Source organism: Electrophorus electricus, chromosome 1, assembly GCF_041902795.1.
Source record: "Electrophorus electricus isolate QZ-2024a chromosome 1, ASM4190279v1, whole genome shotgun sequence".
Lineage (NCBI taxonomy): Eukaryota > Metazoa > Chordata > Actinopteri > Gymnotiformes > Gymnotidae > Electrophorus > Electrophorus electricus.
In genome coordinates this window covers 18,133,621-18,153,940 of record NC_137497.1, presented here as the reverse complement: position 1 = coordinate 18,153,940, position 20,320 = coordinate 18,133,621, and positions in this window count along the sequence as shown.

The following is a 20,320-nucleotide window of genomic DNA, read 5'->3' as shown; positions in this document are numbered from 1 at the left end:
CTCATAGCCTGGGGGCTTGTAATCCGCAGCGTGAGGGTCGCCAAGCATCTCTCTCACTTTGGGTGAGGCGTCCTTGTGTAAGTACTGATAGGGCTTTTTGCCACTGTTGTCACGTATGTTGCAGTTGGCACCATAATCACGCACCAGAACACTCAGGACTGATTCTTGGCTGTGAATAGCAGCCATGTGTAGTGGGGTGTAGCCGTCGTAGCTCTTGATGTTAACGTCAACCCCTGGCCCACCTTGCTGTGAAAGAAGAAGGATCTTGCGCACTATTTCACTGTTTCCTTGTTTAGCAGCCCAGTGAAGTACTGTGAAGCCAGAAATGAAGTTTCTCTTCTCTGCCAGCTTGATGTCCTGGAGCAGAAGCTGGCAGATTTGATCCTGCTGTCCTGCAGCACACTTCACAAGCCACTCATGTTCTCTTGGCCCTAGAGGGAAGATGACTGACTGCTTTGTATCCACACCTGGTTTGGTGTCTTTGTTGACCCTTTTCAGGGCTGGTGAAGCAGGTGCCACAGAGTGCCTCTGCTTGGTCCTGGCTGATCTGTACAAGTCATATCCATCAGTCACTTCACTTAGACATGCTGCCACAGTCCTTTCAGTTCGTTCATGGGCCATCTTCAAATCTGCCGGAGCAAGTATCATTACTTCTGGATATATATAGAACACATATTGTATGTACTACATACAGCCTGACAAGAGCCTAAAACCTTGTAATAGACTAATAATGCACTAATACTTCAAGTGGTGTTGCATATTTTAAATGAGAGTTTTAGTCACTGCTGATCAAAGGATAAAAGCATTTTCAATAAGTCAGTTTTTGTCCCTTATTGTAAAGATTATTTAGTTTACTGTTTTTTTATACATGAGATTTAAATTAATCCTTTTAGAAAGGCAAGGCCAAAAAGCAGAAAAAATAATCAAATATCCATACCAACTGTAGGACGTTTTTTCCACTCTATCTTCAATTTTTTTAGATTCCACTTCTGCTTTCCTCTTTTGCTTTTCTTTATTAAGTCTCTCCTGGATTCCACCTCCTTTGTATCAATATATTCATTCTCGATACCTCCAGCACACCAGCTCCAGAAACGCCTCATTGTTCGATCTGTCCTCTTCAGTGTCTTTCCACAGACTGATCTGTAAAGGTGTTCATGGGATTCCACTCATGTGTGACATTATGACACGGGACAGAGGGGGTTCTAAAGTTCCAAGAGTGGAGATGAGTTGTTTTTCTTTGAATTTCCTAATTTAATTGCTGCCATAGCAACAACTGACAATGCAAACAGATATGTCATTAATGCAGCGACTCTAACAGATTCCTCAACCTGGATTGATTAACCATGTATGGCTCACCACCGGAGACTGTGATACATATAACATTCCAAAGTGTACTTAATTCTGAGCAAAATCTAACTAGCCTCATTACTGCTGAACTATGAGGGCTCGTTTAAAGAGAAATCAGGGAAACGGTACTTGCACATACATATGAAACATTTTCACATAAATAGCCTACTATTTACATTTGTGCATAATAATTTAAACTTGCATATACATGCACTTGCACATTCAATCATTGATGCGTAAACACAGAGTTGCACTATGCTTGTGTGTGTATGAGTGTGGCTGCTGTCACAGAACGTTTGCCTCCTGCGAGTCACACGGTTTGGCCTGCCACGTGACTTGGGAGTATATGTTTATGGCCATGCCTGCACACACCTGTACCTCATCTTGTTTGTGTATTTAAACCCTTGTTAGTGCGTACAGTATTGTTGATCATTGTTGGTGTAGCCTGTGGATGTCAAGATTAGTCTCGTTATTGTTAAACGTATTCATGTTCATGTTATATGTGAGTGCCGTTATGTTGTATGTAATAAATGTTCGTCCATGTCGATTGAGTCTGTGCATCCTGCTCCCTGCCCTCGGTACTCAGGCCACCTCGTTACAGCTGCGTGTGTGTAAAACAATTTTCAGGGTGCCGGAAGTCATTTCATTGTAACAGCAAGGCAGATATTTAACATGTTTACAGTGTGCATAATAGACAGAGGAAGACTGTTGAACTATTAATATTAGGACAGTTATGACGTTTGTGTAATACGTAATGCTTTCTATCTATAAAGTAGTGCTTCTCTTAATGACAAATGTAACTGTTTTCCCATATATAATTGTGTGCTTTATATTGTTTGTAAGAACTTTTCTTCTCATTTAGAAATATGTGGACTAAGTGATCAGTTTGTCTTATTATTTAATATGCTCAGTCTCACTATTGTTGGCAGATTTCATCACATTATTACGAATGTGGATACGTTATCTTATAATTATAAGCAGTGTGAGATGTGAAGCTAAGTGAATTACATGTGCAGAATTTCTAACAATACCCTGTTTTGTATAGGCTGGCTAGCTGACCACTTAGTAAAATTAAATGTGATTGCTGAGCTTGTTGTAGGTGAGTCAATTTAATTTGATTTCATTGTGTTTAATTTTTAACTCAGATGCATTAATCTGAATATTTTGTGTTCTACCTGCAAGCAAATGCTGACTTAAGCTGTTTTATAGTTAGCTTGAAATAATTGAGGTTCATCGCTGGGTGCTGTTCATTTTTTAATTTTTTTTTTGTATTATTGATCAGGAAAAAAAAACTACAATGGATGAGATGGACGTTTTCTATGTATGATATGAAATTTGAGTATATGAGTGAATGTTACTCTGTAAATGTATAAGAATATGTAGATAAGATTATTATGAGATCATTATTTATACTCAAACGACTACACTATATGACAACAGCTTCCTTTAATTTATATATTTTATTATATTGTTATTATGGAAGAAGTTGTAACATTTACTGGGAGGTGCATGGCAGAGCGAGACATACCTCCTGTGGGCTTGCTAGCTGACCCCTCAGTGAAATTAAATGTGGTTGCTGAACTTGTTATAGTGTGGAAAATAAAAGGAAACCCCTTTTATTCACAACCTGGTGTACATCATTGAGTGGGACGGAACACAGAGGTCCCACTAGCTACTATTTTACATTCCCATTCAACCTAATGACATTCTATATAATACAACTCTAGTTTCGAGCTAAATACCTACAATTAGATGATTTATTTCAGATGACATACTTTCAAATAAAACAATAAAGGATTCTGGTACTTATTTTTCTAATGACTGTGAGACATTCTAGATACCACAGCATAAGCAGACGGACAAACCGATTATGGCACATGCTCTTGACCAACACAAACCTGACATAATTTACATAGTACTAGTTTCTACTTGAAATGTGTTACAAAGACACCTGTTGTTCTTATTCATTTGCTGCTATTCCGATATGCCTCTACCTTTATTTCCTTGTGTTTGCACTGACTGGGTCTATGAAAGCAGGGAGCAGGCATGTGTGTCTGTCAAGGCCATGTGCGTTTGGAAGCACTCTCAATGTCCGGTTAACTGTAGAGATATTCAAGCCTGGTAAACTGTTGTCAGATATTCAAGCTTCAGTGTTAGACAGCAAACATTCCATTGGCCGAGGTTGTCCTGCAAATTACAAACGTTTAGTTTTAAATGACCTCATATGCAATCACAGCTTTATCAAATGAAAATTGAAAAAGAAAGAAAAAATGATGCATTTGGATAGCAGGTCCACATGTGAAGTACAGACTGCATGGATGAGTAAGTCCAAACTGCTGGCATGCATTTTGCTAAAGGCAGTGCGTGCAGGAAAACTGCTATTAGCACGTCCATCGTTTTTGAGGTGATTAACATTGCTTTTCTAAGACAGACATCTGTTTTGGACATCTTTTACTTTTAAATCCTATAAATGGTGACCGCTCCATATTATGTGCAATTATTTAAATCTGGATCTTAAAAACATTTTCCTTTGTGCAGGTTTTGATTAAGGATTACAGGTACAGCATCATTTTGTCTTGGCTGCTCATCCATCAGATAAAAATGAATAGCCCATCAAATAAATAGCAAATACCCGGTGTTGTGCAGTGAGCCCAGTCAGCCAAACCCTCTTTGTGAAACAGAAAATCTCAAGTTTGTTTCAACTCTAAGCCAACTAACTGAGTTTTCACTAAACCTGCTTTCTGATACAGGCCCCTGGTTGTACATTTTTAAGTGTTCTAAGTGTTCACTGACCTTTTTTGGCCAACAATGTGGATGTTTACTCAATATGCTTACTAACAGACATGATGAGTACAACTGTGAATTTGTGTGTTTTTAATTATTGTTAGACTGTGTTTGTCTATAATTGTGACTTAGCTCATCAGACCACTATAATAGCTTTGGCTAGGCAACAAAGCTGTAAAAGAGTGATGAGAAAACCAGCAAACAGAAGTGAAAGTAGAAGGAAGGGAAACACAAGGAAAGACCAAGGTAGCTTAAATGTTGTATTATACACAAACACGCACAAACGCACACACGCACGCGCACCCGCACACACACACACACACACACACACACACACACACACACACACACACACACACACACACATAATGGAGTAGTATCAGGAATAGAGTTTGTTTTTTGTTTTTTGCTTTTAATACCCAAAAAAGTCAATTTTACCTGATGCCATATAGAACTCATGGCACTGCTGTATATTCTCTCCTGTTCTCATGAATTTGCTAAGGTACTGTAGAGCAAGACCGTTGTGCTTTGTAGGTCATTAGAAGGACGTTGTAATAGTAGGTGTCATCATCACTGAATCTGATGCCCGAGGACATTATCAGCTCTTCACGATTTCAGCCTGTTATCACACAGCTGTAAATAATAGCGATGGCATGATACCAGTTTTTCTGTACCAATCCAATGTCAACATCCTGTGTTTTAATGTCACCCAATATCAATACTGATCTGATATTTTTTCATTAAAAACCTGCAACAGTAAACATGTTGGTGAATGGTTTGTTTTGGACCAAATAATCTTTTTTTTTTCTTGCCTGAACTCTCTGGTCCCTCCCAAGGTAGTGCTGGGAAGGTCTCATCAATCTCCCCTCTGCCACTGGCCATCTCATCTCTGCTGATGTTCCCTGAGAAGCAGGTTATTCCTACTGAAAATGACATACAGACAAATTTCAAATTAGCCTAGTGTCCTCAAAGTAAGACCTATACTCCTAAATTTCATTGTACAGAATTAGCTACAGTATAAAATGCATTGCCATTAAAGGGTAGGATCACCACAGTGTAAAACATGTCTATACAAATCTGTATTGAGATAAAGGGAAAAACACAAAGAAAAAAATAAGTCTTTCAAACCGGACGAATAAATGTCCGAGTGAAATTCAGCACCAGGTGAAAGTTACAGCCACCAAAGATTAAACTTTTTTTTTAAATCAATATACTTTAAACTAAATGGACCTCTACAAAATAACAAACCTCCATATAATAAATTTGTCAGTTAGCTGGTGCATTTGGACCTCACCATGTTTCTCTTGCACAAGCTGGATTTGATCTACTGCACTTGCACATGAACAGTAAAAACATATGAAGATATATTTTTACTAATGAAAGGAACAAAATAATGGAGCTATACATCACTCCCATTAGTCCATGGGCTACCATTAAAGGCTTGACCATTGTGGTCAGATACATGCTCTCTGGACTATATGATGTTTTGGAAACGTCTTTTTAGTACAAATATATGGTAAATAGGCATTTCATTTCATTTTCAGTTCACTGCAGTTCATTTAAAGTCACTCAGCAATCAGTCTCATGACATAACGGGTCATTAAACATTGTCAGTTTTTCCCAATTTAAGAATGATCATTAGACAAAAACTCTAATCTATACATTCCATTTCAAATGATCTGAAGTAAGTAAACAATTAACAATGCCTGTAACAAAAGATTCAAATAATGTTAAAGATGTTGAACCTTCATGAATCTGTCCATAGCCATGAGGACATAGAGGTTCCCGGTATTGGTGGTAGGAAAAGGGCCAAGGACAGACGATGGTGACTGTCTCCATGGATACACTAAAGCAGAGAGACTGAAACAGGGTCTTTCCTCAGTCTTGCACACCTGGGGCACACGGTTGCACTGCAGCACCAGGTAGGCGGCAGGCGGAGCTGGGCACGCAGCTCTGCTCTCTAACTTATGTAAGGTTGCCCTCCTGATGAGCAGCGGATTGTGGCAGCTCAGGTCTTGCTGGTGCCGGGAAGCTTCGATCTTGGAGTCATGCTGGCGGTCTGACTTTAGGCTCTCCAGGTCCTGGTAGAGGACCTCACCCACTTCTGGCCTGGTGTAAAATGTGGAGTTCACCTCACTGTCCTTGTCTTGCACCTTTCCTGGTACTTCCCTGACATGTTTGTGGGGGACATGCAGGGTCACACCAGGCTTGGGGCTTTTTTGTTTGAAAGCAGGCAGCTTTGGGTGGAGGGTGGGTAGCCCTGAGATGGATAGAGCTGGTGGAATGTGATCAGCCTTCACACCCACACCAACGCTCTTGGTGTCTGGCTCTACAACCAGAGAAGGGAATTGAGTGTGGCTGCATCACTGACCTTCAAGGAGTCTGCCTGTTGACTTTTCACCATTTTTTCCATCGGTGGCCTTTGGCAGTGCCGCTAATCTTGTGCCCTTGCCGGACTTTCTCAGGTTTTGAGAGACTTGTGGTTTATATTCCTTCCTCTGGGGGAAAATCTCTGGGAAATGGTGGCTGCTTTCTCCCCTGTGTGAGTCAATAAAACGAAAAGGAGAATATTCGGGTTTACCATTGCCTCCGTAGGTCTGTTGGGTGGAGCTGGGATGTTCTTCACATCAGGGAAAACATTCTTCTTTGTACTTCCAGCTCCCCTCATGGTGATCTCACTGGGGAAAACTAGAAAATATATTAAATCTTTAAATACTTTATAAATAAACATTAAATTATACCTCTATAAACTTGTATTATTCTATGCAACATTCTCTTAATACAAATAACACATACATAAAAAAGATAGTACAAAGTACATAGTACAAAAAGTGCATATTAATAATAGTGATCATTTTGATATTATTTGAAGTTTAGCAATTGATATCCCACTAAATATATATTAATACACATTCTCTGAAATTAAACTATACAGCATTCTCCTTATCTAGGCTAAACAACACATAAATAAAACAGAAATATTAAATAATTTGTAAGTATATTTGCCCTCTCAGTGCCCATGGACCACCAGATCTACACCTTTACCTAAGATGGGAAGTAGTTAATAAAATGCCTGACTGAGTCTTGAACCTTTACAGAAAGGTTATTCCAGTGTGGGAGCTTTATTGGAAAAGGCTCTGCCGCCTGTGGTAGATTTTCTTATTCTTGGTATTAGTAAAGAGCCCCCACCTTTTGATCTAAGCAGATGTGGTGCATCGTAATGCACTAGGAGTTCTCTAGGTACTGTGTGGCATACCCATTCAGTGCTTTGTAGTTCATTAGAAGTATTTTATAATCAACATGAAATTTTACTGGGAGCCAATATAAAGTAGCTAAAATAGGAGTGATGTGATCAAATTTTCTAGTTCTAGTAAGAACTCTGGCTGCTGCATTTTGAACTAGCTGAAGCTTGTTTAGGCACTTAATGGTACAGCCAGATAGTAAACCATTACAGTAGTCCAATTCGGAAGTGGTACATGCATGGACTAGTTTTGTGCATCATGTGAGGAGAGCATGTTCCTAATCTTTGACATGTTCCTGAGGTGGAGAAAGGTGGTCCTAGAAATATTATTTACATGAGCTTCGAACGAGAGACTGGGATCCATAATAACTTTAAGATCTTTAACAGAGAAGATGTGATTGGGAGATCATTGAGGTTCACTGAGTAATTAGAGAGCAAGGACCTAGCTGTCTCTGGGCCTAATAAATGCACCTCTGTTTTGTCAGGATAAAGTAAGAGAAAGTACCTCAACATTCAGCATCTGATATCTTTTATGCATATGTCAATAATGCTAAGATGAAATAGGTCCTGTGGTTTGGCTGAGACATATAGCTGAGTATCATCTGCATAGCAGTGAAAAGTAGAACAGTGTTTACGTATAATGTCACCAAGAGGTAGCATATATAAAGAAAAAAACAAAGGTTCTACATCATTGTGGGAAACCATAACTAACATTGTTATATGCTGAGAAGTCTCCATTTATGTTAACAAAATGGTAGCGACTGGCTAGATAATCCCCTAATCCCAACAACATTTTTGAGTCTATGTAGTAAAATGATGTGATCTAGTGTCAAATAATATAAGCAAAGAGACATAACCCTGGTCAGAAGCCAACAACAGGTTATTGACTACTTTAATTAGTGCTGTCTCTGTACTATGATTAGGCCTAAACCCTGACTGAAAGACTTAGTTTATCTGATTCAGATTCAGATATGACCTTAGCTACTGAGCTACAGCTTTTTCTAGGATCTTGGAAATAAATGAAAGGTTTAAGATTGGCCAATAGTTTGACAGCTCACATTCTTTTGATAAATGGTCTAATTACTGATAACTTGAATGGTTTAGGAACATAGCCAATGTTCAAGGAGGAGTTTATTAAATTTAGTAAAGGTTCAGTTACTTCAGGTAGGATTTCCTTAAGGAAGTGTGAGGGCAGTGACTCTAGTAAGCAATTGGAGGATTTTGAGCACGAGATCAGAGATGTAGGTTCTGGGTCTTGGATCGGTGTAAAGGATTCTAGAGTCGTTTTGGCTTGGTTGTTTTGATCTCTAAGTAGCTGCTGGATGTCATGTTAATATTATTAATGTTATCTCTAATGTGCTTACTTTTCTCCTTAAAGACATTCATGAACTCATTACTACTCTGTGATGTTGTAATCTGAGTATTGGAGTGACTTTTATTTCTAAGTAGATGTGCAATTGTACTAAAAAGAAATATTGGATTATTTTGGTTATTTTCTATTAGGGTCGAGAGATAAGCTGTTGGAGTGTTCATAAGTGCTTTTCTGTACTTGAGAAGGCTCTCCTTCCATGCAAGCTGGAAGACTACAAGCTTAGTGTGGCACCATTTATGTTCTATTTTTTGAGTGTTGTACAAATTTTTGTCCATAATTCTTTTATTCTTAAGTGGAGCAACAGCAAAACTGGCCTAAGATCAGTGAAACAAGGATGAACTTGGTCTTTTGACATGCATTTGGGATGTGGTACATTAATTTGTCCACTAGAGGGGGGATGTATTACTGTAGATGTTTTAAAGGGCCAGCGTGTCAATGAATATTAACAACTTGAGTACAAAAGAGTGACCCCCCAGTCATGACCTGAACTTGTCATGTGATGGTAAAACCAAAAAAGGGCGCTTATTTGTTAATTTATTTATTCATTCTCTTGTTCTGTGTTCTGCCTGTCAGATGCTGCAGGGTAGGCCGTGGACCCAGAAGCGATAGAGACAGGTGTACTCTGGGTGACCCCAGTTACTGTGGACCGGTAGTTCCACCAGGCAGTACACCTCATTGGGAGACTCCTGCAAACAACACATCGTATTCTAATATATCACTACATACTACAATATTATATAACATTATAACATGGACACTATAACACTATAATACATCACACATAATCCCTTCACAAACACACATGCACACCAAAGACAATCCTTGTCCAAACACACACATGCACACACACGTGTGCTTGCACACAAACACACACTGTAATGCATTGTTCTTTACATATTTTCTGGAGGACAGAAAGAGCAGCAGTAAATGCTTTGTCAATATTTTATCATCAAAATATCCATATTTTACAGCATAATATAAAACACATAAGTATTGTACTTATACAAATACTGCACACATACCTACTCAGTTATACGTACAGCAGATATTGCTTATAGTAGTGTGTGTGTGTGTGTGTGTGTGTGTGTGTGTGTGTGTGTGTGTGTGTGTGTGTGTGTGTGTGAATATGTAAAGTATATATAAATACATTAAATACACTAACACCAATAATACATTATTAATAATATTAACACTCCTAGCATTACAACAGTGCTAACATTATTGGAATAAAAAGTGATGTGTAAATATTTCCATCTTTCTGTGTTTTGGTGAGTGACTGTACAACTTTCTTACAGGAAGTTGGTAGATCTGGATGGGTTCTCTGTCTTGGTCATAAGTAAATGTTCCAAGAGGTTTTCCTTCCTCGTTTTCATGTGTCAGTCCAAGGGAAGTGCAGGAGTGTATATGAATGTGAAGACATTACACCTTGGAACCCCTTAAACAGGAGCAGCTCTATCAAGAGATGACATTATTAATTAAAACTATTAATTAAAACTATTATTGTGCTTTCATCGGCTACATTTATTTAACATTGGTTAAAATACACTATTTTAAAAACCCACACAGCATAATGCATAAAATTAGATGCACATGCATAACAAAATCATTACAGCAGCCTCAGGCAACATTGGTGTTGTGTGTGTGTGTGGGTATGTGTGTGTTTTTATGACTCACATGAACGGTGAAGTCCTTTGGAGTGCTGTTTATGTGTCCAGTGGGTGACACGTTACGAGGGATGTGTTCCAAGGTAACGTGGGTAATCTGGACGGGGTAGGACAGAGCGATAACCAGGAAACTTTGGGAACCACGGACCGCCCGGCAGTTAACAGGGTAGACCTCAGGCTGGAGAGAGAGAGAGAGAGAGAGAGAGAGAGAGAGAGAAGAATTTTGAAACAGTAGGTTTATTATCAGTATGTGTTCTAGGACATAGGAGGCATCCAATAAACGTGTGTGGTTTCGATCCTGCAGTGACTCTTCAGCCAGTGAGAGTACTCACATCCAGAGGGGCTCAGACAGGTGTGTGAAGGTGCGTGGGATCAATCAGTGTGCAACAGTTGTGCAGTGAGTAAGAGATACCAGTCCCATGCTCCTGTAAAAAATAACACACCTGTCACTAAAGCCCCTGTCAGTTACACACGTCACTAACATGCCAGTCATCAAAAAATCTGTTACCAGTACACCTGCTGTCATTTCCTAACTGCTACCAGCAGACCTGTCAGCTTACACTGCATCAGTACATGTGCGTTTCTGTCATTGTGCCTTTTGTGTGTTGAGTGCAAATTTCTTTCTTTACACGGGAGCTCGGACATGAGATGATTTGAGATGTAGTGACTCAGGAATGCAGACTCACTAAAACCCAGCAAGAGGAGGAAAAGGAGGAGAAGGAGAGCCTTCCTCACACCTGCACTGCGTCTGTGGAGAGACAGAGAGAGAACATGGCTATGCAGAGTGCAGAGTTGCATACACAAACATGCTCATATACACTCACATACAGACACGCACATATACACGTTCACATGCACACACACGCATGTCCACACACAAATGTACCTGCTGAACAGAAAAACATCAAGCAGAGAGATTCCAGAGGTCAGACTGTACCATGCTGTTCCCATCAACAAGTAGAGCACTGCAAAGGCACGAGCTAAACAAACAAACAAACAATACATCATTCAAACAGGTGATAATGATGATGATAAGGTCTGTTTAATATGGTGAGGAGTGAGCGCTTTTCAGAACCCAAACTCTGCCTCAGCTGAAGCCTGAACAGAACCTGAGAGAAGTTAGATTCTCTGTCTAACTGTCTCTCTCTCTCTCTCTCTCTCTCTCTCTCTCTCTCTCTCTCTCTCTCTCTCTCTCTCTCACACACACACACACACACACACACACACACACACACACACACACACACACACTTACTGGACTCTGTGCTCTGTGGGTAGTCGCCATCCTCTGATGAGGATTTTCCTGAGGAGAAGTTTGCTGGCTCTGTGACAAGGTGGGGAGGAGATGATGCCTTTAGCTGCTCCAAAGCTGCCTGGAGGCTGGATCTCAGATGGAAAATCTGACGCTGGTGCGGAGAGTTGATACTGGGGGGACAAAATGCAAAAAGTCCTAAACATTCGCGCAATAAGTGGTTTAATGAGTGAGCTGAGATAAAGGAAGAGAAAAGGCCCTCTTACTTCTTCACTTTAACTCGCAGTGCCTGCATATTTCTTTGAAGTGTCTGCACACACAAAAACACAAATACACACACAGTCATTTCAGAGAATTATAGCTGATATTGGTGCTGTCAAACCCTTATTTCCATTTTTTACATTTTTAGTTCAAGTGCCAATTCATTACAGTAATTTACAAGTACTGAAAGTAATTCTCTGGCTGGTATTGTCATCTAAGTGATACATTATTTTTTATTTCAGGATATCTTGCTTTACTCATTTGTTATGTATTCTGTATTCTGCTGGGTGATACTGTAGAGTGATTTTATTATATTGTACACCTGACAGTCCACACCATTCATTTGAAAAACAATCCTTTGTGCTCCACTGAATTATTATGACGCTCTCCCTCTCTGACTCTCATATTCTTTCTCTCACTCTTTTCCTCTCTCTCTCTCTCTCTCTCTCTCTCTCTGTCTCTCATTTTCTCACCAGCATGGCCTCCATGTTTCTCGCTCTGTCCTCAGACCACTTCATCATCTCGTCCCTGATAGCTGACAACTTCACACTGAGCACATGATTCTGCAGGCAGCACCAGAGAGAGAGAGAGAGAGAGAGAGAGAGAGAGAGAGAGAGAGAGAGAGAGAGAGAGAGAGAGAGCAAGAGAGAGAAGAATGTTGAAATAGTGGGTTTATTACCTGTGAGTAGTATAAAACAGTATTTTTTCTAGGACATAGGAGGCATCCAATAAACGTGTGTGGTGTCAGTCCTGCAGTGACTCTTCAACCAATGAGAGTACTCACATCCAGAGGGGCTTGGACAGGTGTGTTGAGCTGCGTGGGATCAACTGTGGTCTTTTCTTCAGTGTCTAACATTTGAGTACTGACAAAGGGGTACCAGTACCATGCTCCTGTAAAAAATAACACACCTGTCACTAAAGCCCCTGTCAGCTACACACGTCACTAACGCTGTAGTCATCAAATCATCTGTTACGAATACAGCTGCCGTCGTTTACTAACTGTTCCGGCACACCTGTCAGCTTACACTGCATCGGTACATGTGTGTTTCTGTCTTTGTGCTTTTGGTGTGCTGCATGTAATTTTTTTTCACCACACAGGAGCTCGGACATGAGATGACTTGAAATGTAGTGACTCAGAAAAGCAGACTCACCAAAAAGCAGCAAGAGGAGGAAGAGGAGGAGGAGGAGGATAGCCTTCCTCACACCTGCAGTGTGTCTGGGGAGAGACAGAGGGAGAACATAGCAATGCAGAGTACAGAGTTGTCTATACAAACACAAACATGCACATACACACTCGTGTACACACATATACACATTCACATGCACACACAAACTTACCTGCTGAGCAGAAAAACATCAAGCCGAGAGATTTCAGAGGTCAGGCTGTGTCATGCTGTTCCCAGCCACCAGTACAGCAATACAAAGGCACGAGCTAAACAAACAATACATCATTAAAACAAGTGATAATGATGCTTTTTCCACAGTAACCACAAAATACAGCAGAAGGTAAACGTTTCATGAAAACATGGGACAAGCTGATGCTACTGCAGTACTAATTTACTACTGCTTTAGCATTGTTTTAGTATAGCTATAGTATAGTTTTAAAATAGCTTTAGTATAGCGTTAGTGCCGCTTTAACACTGCTTTAGTAACAGTTCAATGAAGTACAATGAAGCAAATTCAATCTGACTAGGGGAGTTGGAGGTGGAATTTAAATATCTGGTGCGCAAGAGGTATATGATGAGTATTAGGTATATGGTGAGTATTAAGTAAATCTAAATGTGCACTGACCTTTTCTGGCCAACACTGTGGACGTTTACTCACTGCGCTTAATAACAGACATGATCAGTACAACTGTGCATTTGTGTGTGTTTGTCTATAATTGTGACTTAGATCATTGTTAGATACTAGAGCCTTTCTGTCTTCAGGCACCCAATACTAGGTCTCTGCCTAGCAGCCATGACATGACTGCTTGACCGCGAGCTGGTCACCCGAGGTCATCCGCAGATAACATCTTTACTAACCTTGTCTTTTTCTTTTCTACGTAGACCCTTAGAACATTCCTCACTTTTCCCCGTCATCCTGTAGATGTAGATAGTAGATATAGGACACATATATACTCTGTGCTTCCCTCAATAAAGTGGAACTCTTGATTCACTACCCTGGTGCCAGTGTCTCTTGACTTCCCCAGATCGATCTGACTACAGAGGATGGAGGGCATAGGGTAACTTGGAAGAGATCAGACCTGAAGGACTGGTCACTTTGAACCAGTTTCTAACAGTCTGGGTCAGAAGTGGGATACTGTGCAGGTAAGTGACACCCTAGTATTTAATGTGTCTTCTTCCTGCTCAATATCTCTGTGCTTAAATTTAGTTTAAATTTAATTTAGGTGCGTTTTTGTCTCAAATAAGGTGGAAGAAATCTCGTCCATTGGTACGAGCCGAATGTTGAATTTTGTATTTGTTATCCTGCCTGTTGAAAAGGTGGAAGAAATCTCGTCTATTGGCACGAGTTGAATTATGTGTACAATGTGTAAAGATTTGTTATCCTGCCTGAGACTTATTGAAACACAATTTACTGTTTATTGGTGAACCCTCCCTGCTCTGTACCTATTTGAGAGCTCTTTGTATAGTTGTATACTCGTTGTCATTTTGTTGGGTGACCCATGGGTTCCGGTGTTAGTTATGTAAAACCCAAAAAGGGGGAAACCCCAAAGGATTGGATGTTTCAGTGTGGTTTGGGCTCACATTGTGATCTGTACATTGATAGTCTGGCTGGTTGGACTGAATGTGCTGGGTTTAGACACTATCCATGTACAGGCTCGTTTGAAAGGGAGTTTATAGTGCTTAGTGCTATGTTTCTTTATGAGGGATATGGGGAGCCTAGCTGGGATTTTCAATATATGAAGAATTCTTGGCAGACCTGGAGTAAGGCCAAGCCAGTGTGGGACAAGCCGCATGGTGTAAAACCCAATAAGACTCCTGGGTCTGAAATAGTCATTTTTGCTGCCACACAGCTGAAAGGATCCCCTCCTCCACTTGTGAAGCATGCACTGATAAGAGAGGTTGCTGCTCAGGCAGATGTTTCTGTGTCGAAGGCCACACACACATCTGAGCTGAATCAGTAAGCTGAGAGGGGGACTTCTGGAGGAGGAGCGGATGGCAAGCCGCACCTGCCCTCTATACTAACCTCGCCTCTCTACAGCAGGGTGAGACTTCGGCGCACGGCTCCAGCCACCCCATGAATATTTCTACTCCATTCATGATACTGGGTGAGAAACTGTGTAGAGTTATGCCTCCTAGCATGACTGATATTAAAAATAGGTGGCTATCACATTTTTGTAGATGATTCATGTTAATGCCCCTTCATGCACATATGCTATGTCCTTGATGTGTGAAGCTGTCTCCATGTTTTCTCATTGCTTGGTGCCGAATGATATCGATCTGTGTTTCTTACAAACTCAGGGTACACAACAGGACTGCTCTCACTGGGTTGATTAGGGCTGTAGTCCTGATAAAAATGGTCTAATCCGTGACCCAGATGGGCGTATCACCCTTCCTAAATCTATTTTGCCAGTACTTGCTAGTGATTGTAGACAGGTTTTCCACATGGACTGAGGCGTTTCCTTGTTCTAAGGAAGACACCTGCACTGTGGTTAAAATCCTGGCCATGGAGATAATACCGAGGTACGGTGTGCCTCGGGTAATAGATTCGGATCAGGGACCCTGTTTTATTTCTAAGGTAATTCAGAAACTATGCACCTACCTAACTATTGACTGGAAGTTTCACATCTCTTATCATCCTCAGTCATCTGGCATTGTTGAGAGAATGAATCATACCTTGAAAGAAAGGTTAACAAAGGTCATGATGGAAACAGGAAAGAAGTGGATAGATCTACTGCCAGCAGTGTTGTGTGAGATCAGAATGACGCCCAGTGCCACCACCAAATTGTCTCCATTTGAAGTAATTTTGGTAGACCCCAATGCAACGTCTCTGCTTATCAGCCATAATGTAACTGCTTGACCGAGAGCTCCTCACTCGAGGTCATCTGCTCCCTCTTCTTGCATACTTTACCGCTCCCTTTCTCTTTTGCTCTCCCCATCTCTCTCTACGTACACGAGTAGCTCATGGCTGGGTCATGCTGACTGCATCTAATCTTTACTAACCTGCTTCTTTCCTTTCTACGTAGAGCCTTAGAACATTCCCCACTTTTCCCTGTCATCCTGTATATTTATATAGTAGATATAGGACACACATATATATATATATATATATATATATATATATATATATATATATATATATATATATATATATATATATATATATATATATATATATAACTGGCTTGTTAACTAACGGTAGGGTTTAGGCATTTTATATCTAGCTAGCTAACATTAGCCCAAACATGTGGCTAGAGTTAGTTTAGCCTCCTGTATTGACACTGTATTTTCAATATGTAGCCCCGCCGATTTTCGGCAGTCCATTTTTCAGCCTTTTGACTTGGAACTATTCTGTTTACACTGGTGTTTGTAATGCTGAGTTACAGAAGATTGATGTAAAATAAACAACGGCTTCCACCAATGAAAGAACCTCATATGGCTCAGAACCCCAAACGAGCACAACACGCTTTGGGTTCCCTACTGTCTCACTTTGTGCAGTACACCACTGTCTTCGTACAGTTTTCCTGAAGGTACAAAAGGAATTCTGTACAATTGCTGCTGGGTCACAGGTGACACAACCATGGAGTGGCCATTTTACCTCTGCAGCTGAATGTGTGCATGGACTTTTGTTCAGTGTAACTGGAGTGCGTATGGAGGATAGGATGGACCTCCCTGAGGAGTTCCACAGTTCAGTCATTGAGGCTGTGTATGATGAGCTCCTCAGAAGAATTAAGGCCAGGAAAAATGTGAATGTGACCCAGGCATTCATCAGTGGCGGTCTGGTGCTTGGAGGAGCTTTATCATTTGTTAATGTTATTCAGAAGAAAGATATGGCCCATTTCCTCTACTGTCCCTCCACAGACGGCCCCGGATCTGCAAAGCCGACGACAGTAAGTACCACTGTATCTGGTGTGGCTGAAGCTAAGACCAGGCAGACACACTGGATACATCGCCTAATGGGGAGGATCTCAAGAACTGTCAGGAAGGTAAAGTAGAGCTGACAGTGGCGTTTACATCATATGGGACATCAGGAATAAGGAGATTGTATTCACCTTTAGGGTCACCGTAGAAGGTAAGACTTTAACCTACCTGAGCACAGTCATGATCAGGATACTCTCAGGTAACCTCATGTGTAAATCAAATAGCAAGATTTTATTTTCTTTATGTTTCTATCTGTGTGATTTTTGGTTGCTTATAAGTCTGCTGTCGTTGTAGGAAAGAACACAGACACCGACATGACTTTGGCTGCAGTAAAAGGTGAGTATTTATTATAATCTGCTGTTTTGTATTTCCATTAGTTTGAACTATATACTTCAGTATTAAGACAATCAAAATATAGTGAAACTCACTGTTTTGAATAATAAACACATTTACTGACCAGTAATATGAACCGTTCCTATTGTTTTAAGTAACTTAATAAACAGAAAATACATCACCTGTGTGTGGTCCATCTACACTGATTACATTGTACAGTAGAACGTCTCCTGCATCAAGTGGTTCTAGTGGAGGGGATCCCTGCACATCAGAGTAGACTCTTCCTCCTCTTCCTCTTCTTCCTCCTTCTTCTTATTAGTTACATAATAATATATACATTTATATATATTTCTCAGACTCAAGGATGCTTTACACATAGATATCAGCTTTTACAAACACTCACACACTGATTAGGTGATAAAATAATCTATCACACTCATCACTAATCCAAAGAGTAGTTACATATTTCCATTTCAACATTTCTTTCTTAAAATGATCAAAAGTGCCTTTGTAACAACTATTGAAGGGAACATGACACCTTGGTCTGTGAAAAACAAAAACTTTTTTATGGAGTAGAAATAAATTTAGAAAAGGGCCGATCATCTCTTAGGTTTCAACTTGGACACACACACATTCTGTCTTGCTTTCTGGGGAGGATTGGTACCATCACCTCTGAGCTGTGTCACAGCAGGGTGTTTATTTAAAAAACAAAACAAAACAAAACACCCAACTTTTTGGGTAATGTGACCAGCCAGCAATTCATTATGATGAACTTCCAATCACTGAATGTTTTACCACTGTTGTCTTACCTTTGTTTCCAAATACAGTATATTTTAATTATGATCAGACAAAGCTAGAGAGGTTTTGTAAAATATTTACAGGCAGGTGTATTTTTGCACTGAAAATGTATTACATTCCATTTATATGGACTGATGGAAGAATGTCACATTTTCTTCTTGTAGAGCCCCCTACCTCTTAACTACTGCCTTGTAGGTAAGGTGAGTTCGATTTCCTCTGCACAACTATTTATAATGATTATGAAGGCTAGGTTGAAGAACAAACAGACTAACAGAAAAATAAGATGATAACAGGGTGATGGTGAGAAATAGGCAACGAGGGAATAAAACATTAGAGAACGACTAACAGAACACCAATAATAAAACATAACGGTGAGCATAAAGACAGACAAACAGGAACACAGAACTGGGCTACATAAGATGAACAAACAATATTGAGCACGAAGATACAGAACTAAACAAGGAAAGCAACATGCAGCAAGAGTAACCAAACACAGAGAACAAATGAGATCGGACTAGAAATGCAATGATGGCAACCAAATGAGAACTGACCAGAATATAAGATCAGCTATAGAACAGCTACGTGGATTACTTTTCTGTCAATAATTAATTAGAAGTAATTTATTATCAATTAATGGTATTATTCCAATTCATGTGTCATGGACAAACATTACCCATTATGATACTAATTATATGGGTTAGCCCATATTACTTCTTAAGAATTTTATGTACTCCTGTTTAAATTATTGTTATTATATCTGACCTGTTCCACAGTCTGGTTTGTTATTATAGCTTTTTAACCATATGACATAGTCTGTACAAGGCTTTCAAGACGACATTAATCAAGAATGTTCCTTCTGTCTTGTTAATTATTGTGAATAATGTGTTAATATCATGATTGGCCGTTTTATGAATATTAATACAGTTTCACAGCACTCCCTGCTGCCTACTTCATAATGGCTGTTGTTGGGGTAACCAAGTCTATTATGACGCCACATGGCGAGTATATATATTTTAGTGCGCAGGGCAGTTTTCTGTTATAACACTTTGATCGCATCATGGCAGAATATCGGGTAAGTTTTCCCTTCCATCCTCATGAAACCGGGAGATTAGAAATGATTGAAATTGTGCGCCGTCGGTTTTGGGGAAAGTGTAGCCATTGTCGTAACCACGGAGAGAATATCGAGGTCCAGAGCTGAGTAGCCTTTATTTGAATGAGCTAACTGTCCTGTCTCGCTAGCTATCAGTGGTAGGAGAAAAAAACTCCCGGACTTTAGCAGCAACCACAGAGGACGTCAGTTTGGGTATTTAGTTCACTATGCTAATGCTAGCTAGCTTGTTAACTAACGGTAGGGTTTAGGCATTTCATATCTAATATTAGCTAGCTAGCTAACATTAGCTCAAACATGTGGTTATCGTTAGCTGAGCTGTTTGTTGCCTTTTAGCCTCCGGTATTGACACTGTGTATGACTTTTGCTCCAGTAAAAGGTGAGTATTTATTATAATCTGCTGTTTTGTATTTCCATTAGTTTTAACTATATACTTCAGTATTAAGACAATCAAAATATAGTAAAACTCACTGTTTTGAATAATAAACACATTTACTGACCTCATAAATGCCTCATGCAGTGTTTTAGTGGACTTACTATGCTATACAATACTGGCAGTGCATGTGCACGCGCGCACACACAATCATCAGAGCCTTGGTTTTATCGAGTGTGGTCCTGTTGGTAATGTAAAGATTGTTATTCCCACTGAAGATCAGGGAGGTCAAAGCACAGGGATTTCTGATGTAATAATTCAATATAATAATAATATTCCCTTATTATGACTATAATATTTGCTTAATCTAATAACCGAATAATCCTGAAATATTCATAAACTACTAAAACCAGATCAATGGCTATTTTTTTCCACTTTGAATATAATTCCCCTCTGATTATGCCTGACTAGCAGGTGGGATTCCCAGGGTACCAGATTAATGGGGCCAAGATACTGATGGCGGAACCTCCCAGAAGCTCCTCGTTTCTCGGCCAGGACTCTGGCACTGGGGATGTGAAATCCCATAATCTCCCATCATCCTCACCAGCAGCTCCGCCCAGTCTGGGGTCTGAACCAGTGACATGCTCAGCAACAATGTTTCTATGGTATTAAGAGCAGACCAGTAGATGGACAGGTAAGGTAG